The sequence below is a fragment of the Meriones unguiculatus genome, chromosome X (genome assembly GCF_030254825.1).
Source record: "Meriones unguiculatus strain TT.TT164.6M chromosome X, Bangor_MerUng_6.1, whole genome shotgun sequence".
Classification (NCBI taxonomy): Eukaryota; Metazoa; Chordata; class Mammalia; order Rodentia; family Muridae; genus Meriones; species Meriones unguiculatus.
In genome coordinates, this window is record NC_083369.1 from 144,911,929 (window position 1) to 144,925,621 (window position 13,693).

The window sequence follows — 13,693 nt, forward strand, 5'->3', positions numbered from 1 at the left end:
CACTGAAGAACAGTGCTTTCCACTTCCTTGCCCAGTGAGGATATTTATATTTGGACCTCATGGACCTCATCCTTTTGACATTGCTTCTTAGGCCAACTCTTTTTTTATAATGTAGTCAAGCTTAGGCCTTTTAGCTAAGGCAGTCTCCCAGCCAGCTATCAAGGTTAACCCAACTAACCCTGGCATTATATCCCACTCCTTGGCTAGCTGTACCTCTCTGCTCTGGTCTGGTCCATCCATTCACCTCCTTATCTGCTGGTAAATCTCCAACCTGGTTTCTTCTCCCAGCCGCCCCAACCCCCATCTCCTCTCTGAAGTTCCACGCAGTTATTGGTTGTAAGATCTTTGTTATTGCCAATCAGATACAGTTCTAGATTGCCTTAGGCATGTAAGGAAGGAAGAGTATTTACAAAAGAGAAAACCCAATAATGGGGCATATAAATAGTAATACCAGAAACCTGCTAGTATTGAACTCTTTGCTGGCACACAATTAACAATTGAATATACAGAGACATACCTTACTCAACGTACCCCAGCATCTTCCTCTTTTAGTCCAATAAATGGCTTTTTATCTAACATCAATAAATTATATACAATAATTACAATTATGTGAACTATAAGGTAAGAATGACATTGACAATTTCCAGTCCATTTGTATTTGGCAACCTTGGAGAAAGTACTATCTATCCTCTCTTGGCATGTCCAGACTTTTGTACCTAAATCACGTTCTATCATTTCTCAAGCTTTCACATCCTCTAACCTTCACAACATGGATTTGCCATCCTTAAAACACCTTCTTAGACCCTCCTACCTTTGTAACTTGCATTTGTCAACTTTAAAACGCCTTCTTAAACTTCCATATTCTTCAACCTTCATAACTTCCATTTACCACCCCTAAAACAGCTTCTTAGACTCTAAAACACTTTTTTTTAGATTTTTCACAACCTAAGATTTTTATTTCTTTATGAGCTTATACCTCTTTTGTGAGTTTTCCCTTTTGCATCTGATCACAAAGAACACTATAAGACTATAACTATCTCGTGTTCATCCCCATCAGAAACCTGAGAAGGATAAATTGAACCTGACTCAACAGTAAGTATAGAGAAAAGAGCTTTCAAATCTTTTGTGGCCAACTCTGTTTTTTTTTCTTTTTAACTAACTAATTAATTCCATTTGCATATTGGTCATCAGTAGCTCCATCTTCTCCTCAATCCAACTCTCCCTTCCATATCCCCTTTCCCTCACCCAGACATCCCCGCTCATCTATTCTCATGAGTACTTAGTTTGTCTTCCTCCCCTGTGGCCTTCTAGGAATGTCCCATCATGAGGAAGAGAGCAAAATGCAAGCAACATAGTCTATTTCAGAGATATCCCTCACTGCTTCTTAACTATGGAGCCTACACGAAATCTAAGATTTCCATAAGACTTACCTTCTTGGGTTCTTGCATTATAAAATGTCTATCCTGAACTATATGACTAAAATCCATTTATAAATGAGTAAACACCATGTGCGTCTTTTTGTGTCTGTGTTACCTCACTCAGGATAATCTTTTCTAGTTCCATGCATTTGTCTGCAAATTTCATGATTTCCTTGTTTTAATGAATGAGTAGCATTCCACTGTGTAAATGTACCACAGCTTCTTTATCCACTCTTCAGTTGAGGGACATCTAGGTTGTTTCCAGTTTTTGTCTATTATGAATAAAGCTGCTATGAACATGGTTGAGCAAATGTATTTGTTGTATGGTGGAACGTCAGTGGTATAGCTGTGTCTTGAGGTATGGCTTTTACCAGTTTTCTGAGAAAGTGCCAGATGGATTTCCAAAGTGGTTGTACAAGTTTGCACTCCCATGGAGGAATTGTCCCCTTTCTCCACAAAATCACCAGCATGGTTGACACTTGAGTTTTTTTTTTTTTTTTTTTTTTTTTTTTTTTTTTTTTTTTTTCAAAATAATACCAAATTTGTTTATAGGTTTATTTTTAATTTTGTGGGTTTAATTTTTATGTATAAATACATTTTCTACATTATACTTGGAGGAAAAAAAAATCACACGCTACAGTGTGGAAGTAAAAGTCAGAAAACAACCTGTAAGATTTGGTTCTCTTTTTCCACTGCAGTTGACCCTGGGTCTATTGAGTTCAGATCATCTGGCTTAGTCACAAGTATTGTTACTCACTGAGTCATCATTCACAGGCTATAGTTTGTTTTTCCAATTTTTTTTTTCAATGCAGTTTATTCAGGAACCTTGAACAATCCTCGGACCCTGGGGAAAGCCAGCCCACAGCTTAAGCTGTGGGCTGACACTTGAGTTTTTGATCATGGACATTCTGACATGTATAAGATGAAATCTCAGTATCATTTTGATTTGTAGTTCCCTGATGACTAAGGACATTGAGAGTTTCATTTACTTTTTTTCTTTTTTATTATTATCATTTATTACAATTTTTCAATTTGTATCCTGGCTGTGGCCCCCTGCCTAGGAGCAATTCTTTAAGTGCTTCTCCAGCATTCACAATTTCTCTGTTGAGAATTCTCTGTTTAGCTCTGTTTTCCATTTGTAATTGGATTATTTGGTTTGTTGGTGTGTAATTTCTTCAGTTATTTATATATTCTAGATATTAGCCATTTTTCAAATGTATGATTAGTAAAGATCGTTTCACAATCTGTAGACTGCAATTTCATTCTATTGATAAGTGTCATTTGCTTGAGAGAAGCTTTTCAGTTTTAAGAGATCCCATTTGTTAACTATAGATCTTAGCCTCTGAGCTCTTGGTTTTCTGTTCAGGAAGTTATCTCCTATGCCAGTGAGTTCAAGGCCCTTACCCACTTTCTACTCTTGCAGATTTATTGTATCTGGTTTTATGTGAAGGTCTTTGATCCACTTGGATTTGAGGTTTTTGTTGTTGTTGTTGTTGTTGTTGTTGTTTTGTTTGTTTTTGAGTGAGGTTTATTGGATGGAGATGGAGAAAGAGAAGGAAAGAGAGAGATGATGGGGGAGGGGCACCCTTATGGAGAAAGGGGAGAGGGTATAAGACAAGGGTAAGAACAAAAAAGCAAGAAATCAAGAGAGAGGCAGATAGCAAGCTAAGAGGCCCCTGTGGGTAGTGACCAATGATGACTTCATAGGTTACTAGGCAACCAAAAGAGGCCTCTGTGGATGGTAACCAATGATGACATCATAGGTTACTAGGCAACTGAAAAGCAGGCTGCCTAAATGTTAGCATTCCTCCCTATTTCTATAATTAAGAAAAACATGAGGAGGTTGGACTGCTTCTCATGTAAGGCAAGTTAAAGTATGTAAATGTAGGTTCATTGGAAGCAGCTCTTGGTGTCCATGCAAGGGGGTAAGAGAGAGAGAAAAAAAAAGTAAGAGCACCAAAATATCCAGATTACATGGTAAGGAGGAGAGTAAGCCCCTGCCCTGGAACATTCACGGTAAATGGTGGAGTTTGCCAGCCACACACTGCAGCAGATAGGGACAGAGGAATGCCAGGAGAAGCTGGAGCTGTTGGTCCTAGGCCTGAAGACTGAAGACTCCATTCCAGCCTTTTTTTTTTTTTTTTTTTGGTAATAAGTGGGTACTGGATAAAGATATCAATTATCTTTAGCTACTTCCTGCTCACACTGGGGTCATTGTAGGGAGGTCAAAAGGCTTAAATGTTGGCCAAGTCCAGGAAGCACAGGTTGTTTTGATGCTGTGCAGAGTCTGTGAGAACATCCCCTGCTGTGAGGAAAAGGTGCTGATCCAGCTTGACAAGGTCTGTGAGGTCATATTGGAACACCTGTAAGTAGTTGCTTTAGTGCTGTCATGGGTCTTGCAGGATACTGGAACATATGCAAAAGACAAAGATAAGTAGGTTATGGAGAAAATTCCTTAAGGTGTACATTTAAAACTTTCGGGAGAGTGAACAAAGATGGGAGGTTTGAATCAAGAAGAGACTTGAACATGGGAACCTCCATTTACTCAATAGCTGACCGTAATTAAAAAGGTTTTGCTTTGGATTTTTCATCTAAGGAAATTGAGGCCAAGTTTGGTTACAGAGGTCCAAAGATACACTAATGAGATCTATTAGTTTTAGAGGCATTTATTTGTTTATGTTAAAACTTGGCCAATATGCTTTTTCTTTACTATCAAAATGGTAAAATATGCTTAGTCTTGTTTTCTGGTATTATTATTCTGTAGTATAGCTTTAGACTTTAATAAGCTATGGATTTTTTTATATACTAAATCATACAGGAAACTGTTATGCTCTCACTTTAATGGACTATGTTTATGATTTTTAAATCTCCAACTTGAGACAAAACCTAAAGTGCTAATATTTGAAGGTTAAAAAAATACAAGTTAATAGTTGGTCATCTCATAGATGATCAAGTCCTCTAACATGTCCAAAACATGTTTATAGTCTTACAGATGCAAACATGGTCTTACTGCCATCTTAACTAAATAGCTGAGGATGGTCCCTGAGTCACCATATAGGAGTTAGTAAAAATAATAAGAGAGGAGTCTTTCTGATAGTCTCATTAACAGCACAAAACTATGATCCTTACCTTCCTGCTCTGAGGCTGTCAGCATTCATGCAGAAAAAAATAAGAGGTCTGCAATGCTTCATCCAGTGGAGGTGTAGCCAAAAGTCAACTCTGCTAGACAACTGTTTCAAATGCAGCTGGGAAGGATGCTAGTCCCACTGCTGCCTCAACAAGCCATGACTGCCAGCTAGCAGACTGTTCTCTGGAAGTCAAAATGCTCCCATGCAGGCTTGTGCTCTATGCCAAGCCATGGAGACTTAATCAGCACAAGAGCCACAGACACTTGCAGCCTTAGAGCTCTTTGGCCTGGCGGAGGACAAATGGCTTCTAGATTCAGCAACCTCTACCCACCTCACCCGGCCCAGGGTAACATTGCAGGTCTGTTTTAACCTCACACTCAAGTCCCATGGATATATTGCCAATTTCTTTCTTGGGGGGCTTCAGATGACTTCTCAGTCCTACTCATTAATATGCAGGAGATCAGGCCTTATGCCTCAAGCCTAGAGTTACTACTCTCAGGTCTAGACACAATCTAGTTTGTTACCAGACCCAAAAACCAGGTATCAGAAGTAATCTTTTACCATTATTTTAGCTAAAAAACAATAAATGTTCATAGCAGTCTCATCTATATCTCATAGTAAATAATTAAACACAAGGCCTAAGGATAAAACAGTTTGAATTATGAGGATATAAAAATGTTTTAAGATTGGTAAATGAAAGTTATAAAGTTTGCAAGGTCTGAGGTAATTTAAGGTATCCTAAATAGAAAAAAAATCTTCATATTTCCTCGTATTGCTATGCTACTATTGTATTAACTGTCTAGAGCTTTGACATTTATTACCAGAGCTCTGATTTATTAATCTAACTCTAATTAAAAAACCATTCCACTCTACCACCCACTATTATGGTACCAAGCTCAAAATTTTAAAATTCCTTTAGTTTATTTTTTAAGTATACACTTAAAAAATGATTCTAATTGTGCTAGACTTATATACATCCAGTCTTCTGGATAGGGAAGAAAAAGCCTCTCTTAATAAGGTGTAATCATACTAACGGTCAAGATGAAGTGAGTTTTTGCCCCTTCTATTTCAAGGAGGGCTTCTGCCTTTTCAGAGCTCACCTTAAAGAATGTTGATGCTGTTAACACAAATGTGTATGTCTACTGCCTTATTCCAGAATGTATATTTCACTGAAAATTACAATTGTGGTGCTAATGTGTCTGAAGTTTATCTCCTTTGTAAAACTTAAAACAATTTGTGTGTAAGTTGCAGGAAATCCACCTGAATCCACCTCTCAGGACAAATGAAACCTAGATAAGTAGTGCCAAGCAACAGCATAAGTTTCCCACTTATTGCCTATTTCACAGGGAGGGAGTCCTCACCCTTTTTTCTGGTTTGGGGACTTCCCTTTCCTTGCTACCCAATTGCTACATTCCTGCACCCAACTCCTGCTGATTGGTGAATCTTCACTTCTGGTTGGTGCAAACACTTTCTACTGCTCTGGTCAAACTACATACAATCCATTCATCTAAGACCGTCTCTCTTGGGTGAGATCTTTCCCTCTATCAGCACGGTTTTGCTCCCTCTCCTTCTCCCACAATATCCTAGCTAGGTAAACCATGTCTTCTACAAGCAACTGTGCCCTTGGTCTCTGGCCAATGCTCATGAGCTATTGGAACAGCTTGTACCATACTAATCATACTGAGTCAAACATACATACCATACTGAGTCAAACATTGCTCTTACGATGTCTTGACGGGTCACTGACTCCTACATGCCCAATAGGAATAGTCCATTCGTCCATTCCTCCAGATTCTCCTCTGAGATGTCTTCCTGAGAATTTCAGATTTTTAAGCTTACACACCTCTGTAACCAAACTTGAATTTGAGTTTTGTGCAGGGTGATAAATATTGGTCAATTTTCATTTTCTATATGTAGACATCCAGTTAGACCAGCACCATTTGCTGAAAATGCTATCTTTTTTCCGTTGTATGGTCTTGGCTCCTTTGTCAAAAATCAGGTGTGCATAGGTCTGTGGGCTTATTTCTTGGTCTTCAATTCAATTCCATTAACCAACCAGCCTATTTCTATGCCAATACCATGCGGTTTTTAGTACTGTTGTTCTGTACTATAGCTTGTGGTCAGGTACGGAACTACCTCCAAAAATTCTATTACTGTATAAGATGGGTTTTTTTTATTCTTTTTTTTCCATATAAAGTTCAGAATTGTTCTTTCAAGGTCTGTGAAAATTTGTGTTGTTATTTTTATGGGGATTGCATTGAATCTGTAGGTTGCTTTTGGTGATAAGGCCATTTTACTATTTTAATCCTACCAATCTATGAGCATGGGATATCTTTTCATCTTCTGATATCTCTTTCAATTTCTTTTTTTTCTTTATTAATTACACTTTATTCACTTTGTATCCCACCCCCCCCCCGTGGTTCCCTCTTTCCTTCCATCCCAATCCCTCCCTTCCTCCCCCTTCTCCATGCATGCCCCTTCCCAAGTCCACTGATAGGGGAGGACTTCTGTTCCTTCCTTCTGATCTTAGTCAATTAGGTCTCATCAGGAGTGGCTGCATTGTCATCTTCTGTGGCCTGGTAATGCTGCTTTCCCCTCAGGGGGAGGTAATTAAAGAGCAGGCCAATCAGTTCATGTCAGAGACAGTCCCTGTTCCTATTACAATGGAACCCACTTGGATACTGAACTGCCATGGGCTGCATAGTCCTTGGTTGGAATATCAGTCTCAGGAAGGGCCCTCTGTGCTCAGATTTTTTGGTTCTGTTGCTCTCCTTGTGGAGTTCCTGTCCTCTCCAGATCTTCCTGTTTCCTCTTTCTCCAGAAACCTGAAGTTTTTTTTAAACAGGTCGTTGACTTCCTTTATTAGAGTTATCCCTAGATAGTTTGTATTGTTTGTAGCTATTGTGAAGTGTGTGGTTTCCCTTATTTCTTTCTAAGCTAGTTTGTCATTTGTATACAGGAAGGCTACTGATTATTATTTTTTAATTAATCTTGTATCCAGCCACTTTGCTGAAGGAGTTTATCATCTGTAGTTCTCCATTAAAAATTTTGGGGTCGCTTACATATACTATCATATCATCTGCTAGTAGTGATACTTCCACATCTTCCTTTTCGGTTTGTATGTTTTTAATATGCTTTAATAGTCTTATTGCTCTAGTTAGAACTTTCTAGTATATATTGAAGAAATATGAAAAGAGTAGGCAACCTTGTCTTGTCCCTGATTTTAGTAGGATTGCTTTGAGTTTCTCTCCATTTAGTTTGATATTGGCTATCAGCTTTCTGAATATAGCTTTCATTATGTTTAGGTATGTGCCTTGAATCCCTCATCTCTCCATGACTTTTATCATGAAGGGTGCTGGAGTATTGTCAAAGGATTTTTCTGCATCTAATGATATGATCATGGGATTTTTTCTTTCAGTTTGTTTATATGATGGATTATGTTGATGGATTTTCATATGCTGAACCATCCCTGCATCGCCGAGATGAAGCCTACTTGATCATGATAGATGATGTTTTTAATGTGTTCTTGAATTCAGTTAGCAAGTATCTTATTGAGTATTTTTGCATCAATGTTCATAAGGGAGATTGGTCTGAAATCCTCTTTCTTTATTGAATCTTTGTGTGGTTTAGGTGTCAAGGTGACTGTGGCCTCATAGAACGAGTTTGATAATGTTGTTTCTGTTTCTATTTTGAGGAACAGTATGAGGAGTACTGGTGTTGGATCTTCTTTGAAAGTCTGGTAGAATCACATGGTAAAGCCATCTGATCCTGGGATTTTTTTTGGGGGGGGGGTTGGGGGGTTGGGAGAATTTTAATGGCTGTGTCTATTTCCTTAGGGATTATAGGGCTGTTTTAACTGTTTACCTACTCTTGATTTAACTTATGTAGGTGAAATCTATTAAGAAAATTGTCCATTTTCTTTAAATTTTCCAATTCTGTGGAATACAGGCATTTTAAGTTAAGACATAATGATTTCTTGGATTTCCTCAATGTCTGCTTTTATGTCCCTCTTTTTATTTCTGAATACATATTTTTTAAATAATATGGATACTATTTCTCTATCTTTTAGTGTTTGGCTAGGGGGTGTCTATTTTTTTTTATTTTTTCAAAGAACCAGCTCTTGGTTTGGTTGATTTTTTTTTTTTGTATTTTTCTCTGTTTCAGCCCTGAGTTTGATTATTTCCTGCCTTCTACTCCTCTTGGGTGTGTTTGCTTTCTTTCTAAAGCTTTCAGGTGATCTCTTAAGTTGCTAATATGGGATCACTCCAATTTCTTCTTGAAGGCGCTTTAGCACTTCTTTCATGGTGTCCCATAAGTTTGGGTACATTGTGTCCTCATTTTCATTGAATTATAGGAATTCTTTAATTTGTTTCATTATTTCTTCCCTCACCCAGTGATCACTGAGCAGAAAGTTGATTAGTTATCATGAGTGTGTAGGCTTTTTGATGTTTCTGTTGTTGTTGACGTCTAGCTTTAATCTATGGTGGTCTGATAAAAAGCAATGGTTAATTTGATTTTCATGTAGCAGTCATTACTGTCCTTTCCCCAGAGTCTACAGTCTTTTATGGACACTGATTATTTAGAATTGTGCTGTAATACTATTCTTCTTTGGTATAAATTTTCTTTTTAAAATTTAATTCATTTATTTTATTTTATATAAGTAAGTTTCTTTTCATATATATTCTGATCCTGTTTCAATTCCCTCAAATAATACCAGACAACAGCAAGATTTATCCATGTGTAATGATATATATAAATGTTGTCTTCAGCAATAGGGCTGTAACAACGGTTTGCAAAGAGCAACCAACAGCTTTGGCAAGAGCCTGAGATGTTTGAACTTTTTCATGTTCTCCTTTTGTCCATTGACTCAACTACATGTAATCTGTTCATTTCTGGCCCTGGAGGTTTCACTTACTGGTGAAAGATATCATGTTGGGGTGTTCTCTCTCCCAGTATTTGGTGACTCCATTTATCTATTTTTTTTCATATATGTATATACTTTAAGATTATAGAGTATTAAGTTTCTCTATGGCCCCTCAGATTGCCCTTTGTGTTAGTTGTCCCTTTTTATATTCCCTTCTTTATTCATCTCTTCTATCCTCCTTCATATGGAACCCTCCTACTCCATTCCCTCTACCCTGTCTCTCCATTACTATATATTCTATTTTCAACTTGGGGGTATTTTCTTATCTTCCTTCTCCCTTCTTTGATACCTAACATCTGTGGTTATGCAGATTTACATGTACACCAAAGGTTTAAAAGCTTATATACACATATAAGAGAAAATATACAATTTTTGTCTTTGGAGGTATAAGTTACCTCGTTCAGGATGACTTTTTTAGTTTCGTTTATTTATTTGCAAATTTCATAATTTCTTTCTTAAGAGATGAATACTATTCCATTATGTAAATAAATCTTATTTTCATTATCTATTCATTAATTGATGGACATCTAAGCTCTTTTAAATTTCTCGATAGAACAGCAATGTATGAGAATTAGCATCTATGTGATACGATGTAGGGTCCTTTGGGTATATAACCAAAAGTTGTATAGTTGAATATTGAAATAGATCTATTTCCCAGCTTCCTGAGGAAATACCACACCAATTTCTATAGTACTTGTACAAATTTGTACTCCCATCAGCCATAGATGAGTGTTCCCCCTTATTCCACACTTCACAAATATGAGCCTTCATCTTTATTATTGGTCTTTGCCATTCTGATTGGCAAAAGATGATATGTAACAGTAGTTTTGATTTGCATTTCCCTAATGACTAAAGATGTTGAACATTTTCTTTATTTCTTTTTTTCCAAATTGATTTTTAATTGATTTTCTTACAGTTTATTCATTTGTATATCAGGATTGTAGCCCCCTCCCTTAATTTCTTCCAGTCCCACCTTCCCTCCCTCTTCCCCCTTACTCCTAGACCTCTGAAAGGGGTAGTTCTCCTCTCTGCCGTTTACCTCAAACTTATCAAGCCTCATTTTCGATCCTCTTCCTCTGTGAGCCCTACCAAGACCACATTACCAGGAAGAAGTGATAAAAGAGCAATCTCCATTTTCTTTATTTCTTAGGCATTTCTACTTCATCTTTTTCAAACATGGAAGTAAAAGTTCTTTTTGTTTGTTTGTTTATGAGCTATAAAAAATGGATGGTAGATAAATGAGACTTGACCCATAGGCCAGAGTTTACCTATCTTTGATGCACACCAGTGAACCAAAATATGTCTCTGCTCTAAGGCTTTAGACAATACTGATTAATCACAATTGTTGGAAAATACTGCCATCAGTCATTTTGTAAGTTCCTCACATGATTCCTGTACACAGATAAGTTTAAGACTTATTCATTTCTAAATTTCATTCTATTCTTTCAGGTAATAGTCACAACCTCTAACTTTGACCTTCTTTGTCATTGCTAATATTCCTAGCAAAAGCCCTTAAGTTAACATGGTGTAAATTTCAAAATCAAGTCTTCATTATGGAATAAGTTCATCCATATTTGAAATAGACGTGAAAGGAGTAATATACTACTTTTCAAGGCCTGTGTACAGTCATAGACAGATCATTTATTTGAGGACATGATACTAGGCTGCTGGGGAGACCAAAAGAGTAAAATGAGGAGAGTAATGCTAGAAAAGAGATAAGCTAAAACAGGAAGGAGTTTTACAAGAAATATCCAGAATACTAGTACAAAGTCATTGCAAGCCAATGTGTTCAGAACTCATGTGAGTATTTGAATGTAACTCTCAGTGTACCCTTAGTACAATTATCACTTCATACATGGGGTAATGTGGACTAAATGCTACTTGTACACTGCCAGCAAGGTTATATATTGAATCCTTAACCACTGTTATGGGGGTATAGGTTTATGTAAGGTCATAAGGTGGGACATCAATTCTATAATTAATGAACATATAATAGAAGACATCAGAGAACTTGATCTCATGTTCTCAAGTTTCACAATGTAAGAACATAGAGAGCTACCTGAAAATCAAGAAAGTTTCATTTGAAATTCTTTTTATATATTTATTTTTATATTAATTAGTTTATTCACTTTGTATCCCAGCTGTAACCCCTTCCCTCATTCCCTCCCAATTCCACCCTTCCCTCCCTCTTCTCTTCCCATGACCCTCTCCAAGTCCACTGAAAGAGGAAGTCCTTCTCCCCTTCCATCTGACCCATATCAGGTCTCATCAAGACTGGCTACATTGTCTTCCTTTGTATGAAACTAGGCATAGAAAGATTATGCTTGAGCATAATAAATGATATATATTGTTTGTTCAAAATAATAAATATATTAATAAGCATGGTTTTAACTTATCCATTTATTTATAAGAAAATTGTTTTTTTTTTCCCAGAACTCTCTTTGTAGAACAAGCTGACCTCTAACTCACAGAGGTTTGTCTACCTCTGCCTCCTGAGTGAGTGCTGGCACTAAAGGCATGTGCCACCATGGCTGGCTCTATTCCATATTTTTTCTTTCCATTTTTAATTTTAATTTTAATTAATTATACTTTATTCACTTTGTATCCCCCCGTGGCTCCCTCCCTTCTCCTCTCCCAATCCCACCCTCCCTCCCCCTTCTCCACACATGCCCCTTCCCAAGTCGACTGATAGGGGAGGTCTTCCTCTCCTTCCTTCTGATCCTAGTCTATCAGGTTTCATCAGGAGTGGCTGCACTGTCTTCCTCTATGGCCTTGTTTAGAAAACTGATAAAACATACTACTTATTTTATTTTTTATTTTTAGCTATTGTGCTAGGGACCAAATCCAAGGATTTATGTAAGCTAAGCTAGCATCCTAGTGATAGCCCATCCTCAGACTCTGCATGGCTTGCTCTGTCCTGACAGTGAAAATAAAAGAGGCAGAGTGACAGATAGAAAAAAGACAGAGAGAGAAAGAGTAAATTCATTCACATAAAAATAATGTTAAAGTTTTAAATTTCAGCTCATTTCCCCAAGCATTTTTATATTATTAAGATATGTCAATACACAGTGTATATCTTATTCAAATTTTAAGTACAGAATAAAGTTCTTAATTTTTGGTCTTAACAGATGTGTTGCCCCCTTTGTCCTTTCTCCATGTACTGTGTTTTCTAATTAGTTTTCATTCCCCTTTCTTTAATGGTCTTGAATAGTATCTACCCCATAATAATGTATACATTTTTAGATAATATTTATATTCCAAAACACTACAAACTTCAATTTCCTAATTACCTAATTTCCATTGCATCCTACTTAGTTATATTCTCTCTAATTGAAAACAAAGAAATCATGAATTTTTAGCAAATGGTGAAAATTAGAAAAGATCATTCTAAGTGAGGTATATCAGAAGCAGAAAGACAAATGATATATACTCACATATAAGTGGATATTAGACATATAATATAGGATAAACATACTAAAAGCTATAGTCCTAAAGAAGCTAAAAAGGAAAATGTTTTATAAAAAATGATTTAAATATGACACTTTAGAGTCACCATGACAATATAGATAATAGAGTTTTTTTCTCCAAAGTTGCCAAATACATATGGACTGGACATTGTGAATGTAATTATTACATAATAGTTCTCATAATTGTTCTTTTTGTATATAGTATATTGATGTAAGAAAAAAATGCATTAGTTTTTTTCATGAATTTTACCATTGTTCTTTAATGAGTAGATGTATATGAGTGTTTTCTGATTTGTATACTGTATATATATATATATATATATATATAGTATACATATATATATATATATGTACTGTGATCTCTTCCCATTCTTAATTCCCTGCCTCTACCTAAATATATAATTTTCATGGAAAATTTGAATTATCTATATGTTTCTTCCACTGTGTTCATTGTAGTATTTTACACTTAGGGGGCTCCATAAATCCCTGTTGAATTAATGAACGATCATTAAAGTATCTCAACTATAAGCCATGCATCTGTCAACAGTCTTCATACTTGGTAACTATACCAAAGCAAATACTAAAACTCCGTGAGATAACATTTGTGTGTCATTGTGATTATAAAAAGCTATGGGGTTTCTGGATGCATTTGATTTAAGTGTGTGACTATGTTAATATCACAGTATCTAATGGATGCCATTAGATGGAAATATTCAGAGCAACACTGTTTGCTCCTCTGTTGACATATGGACTATT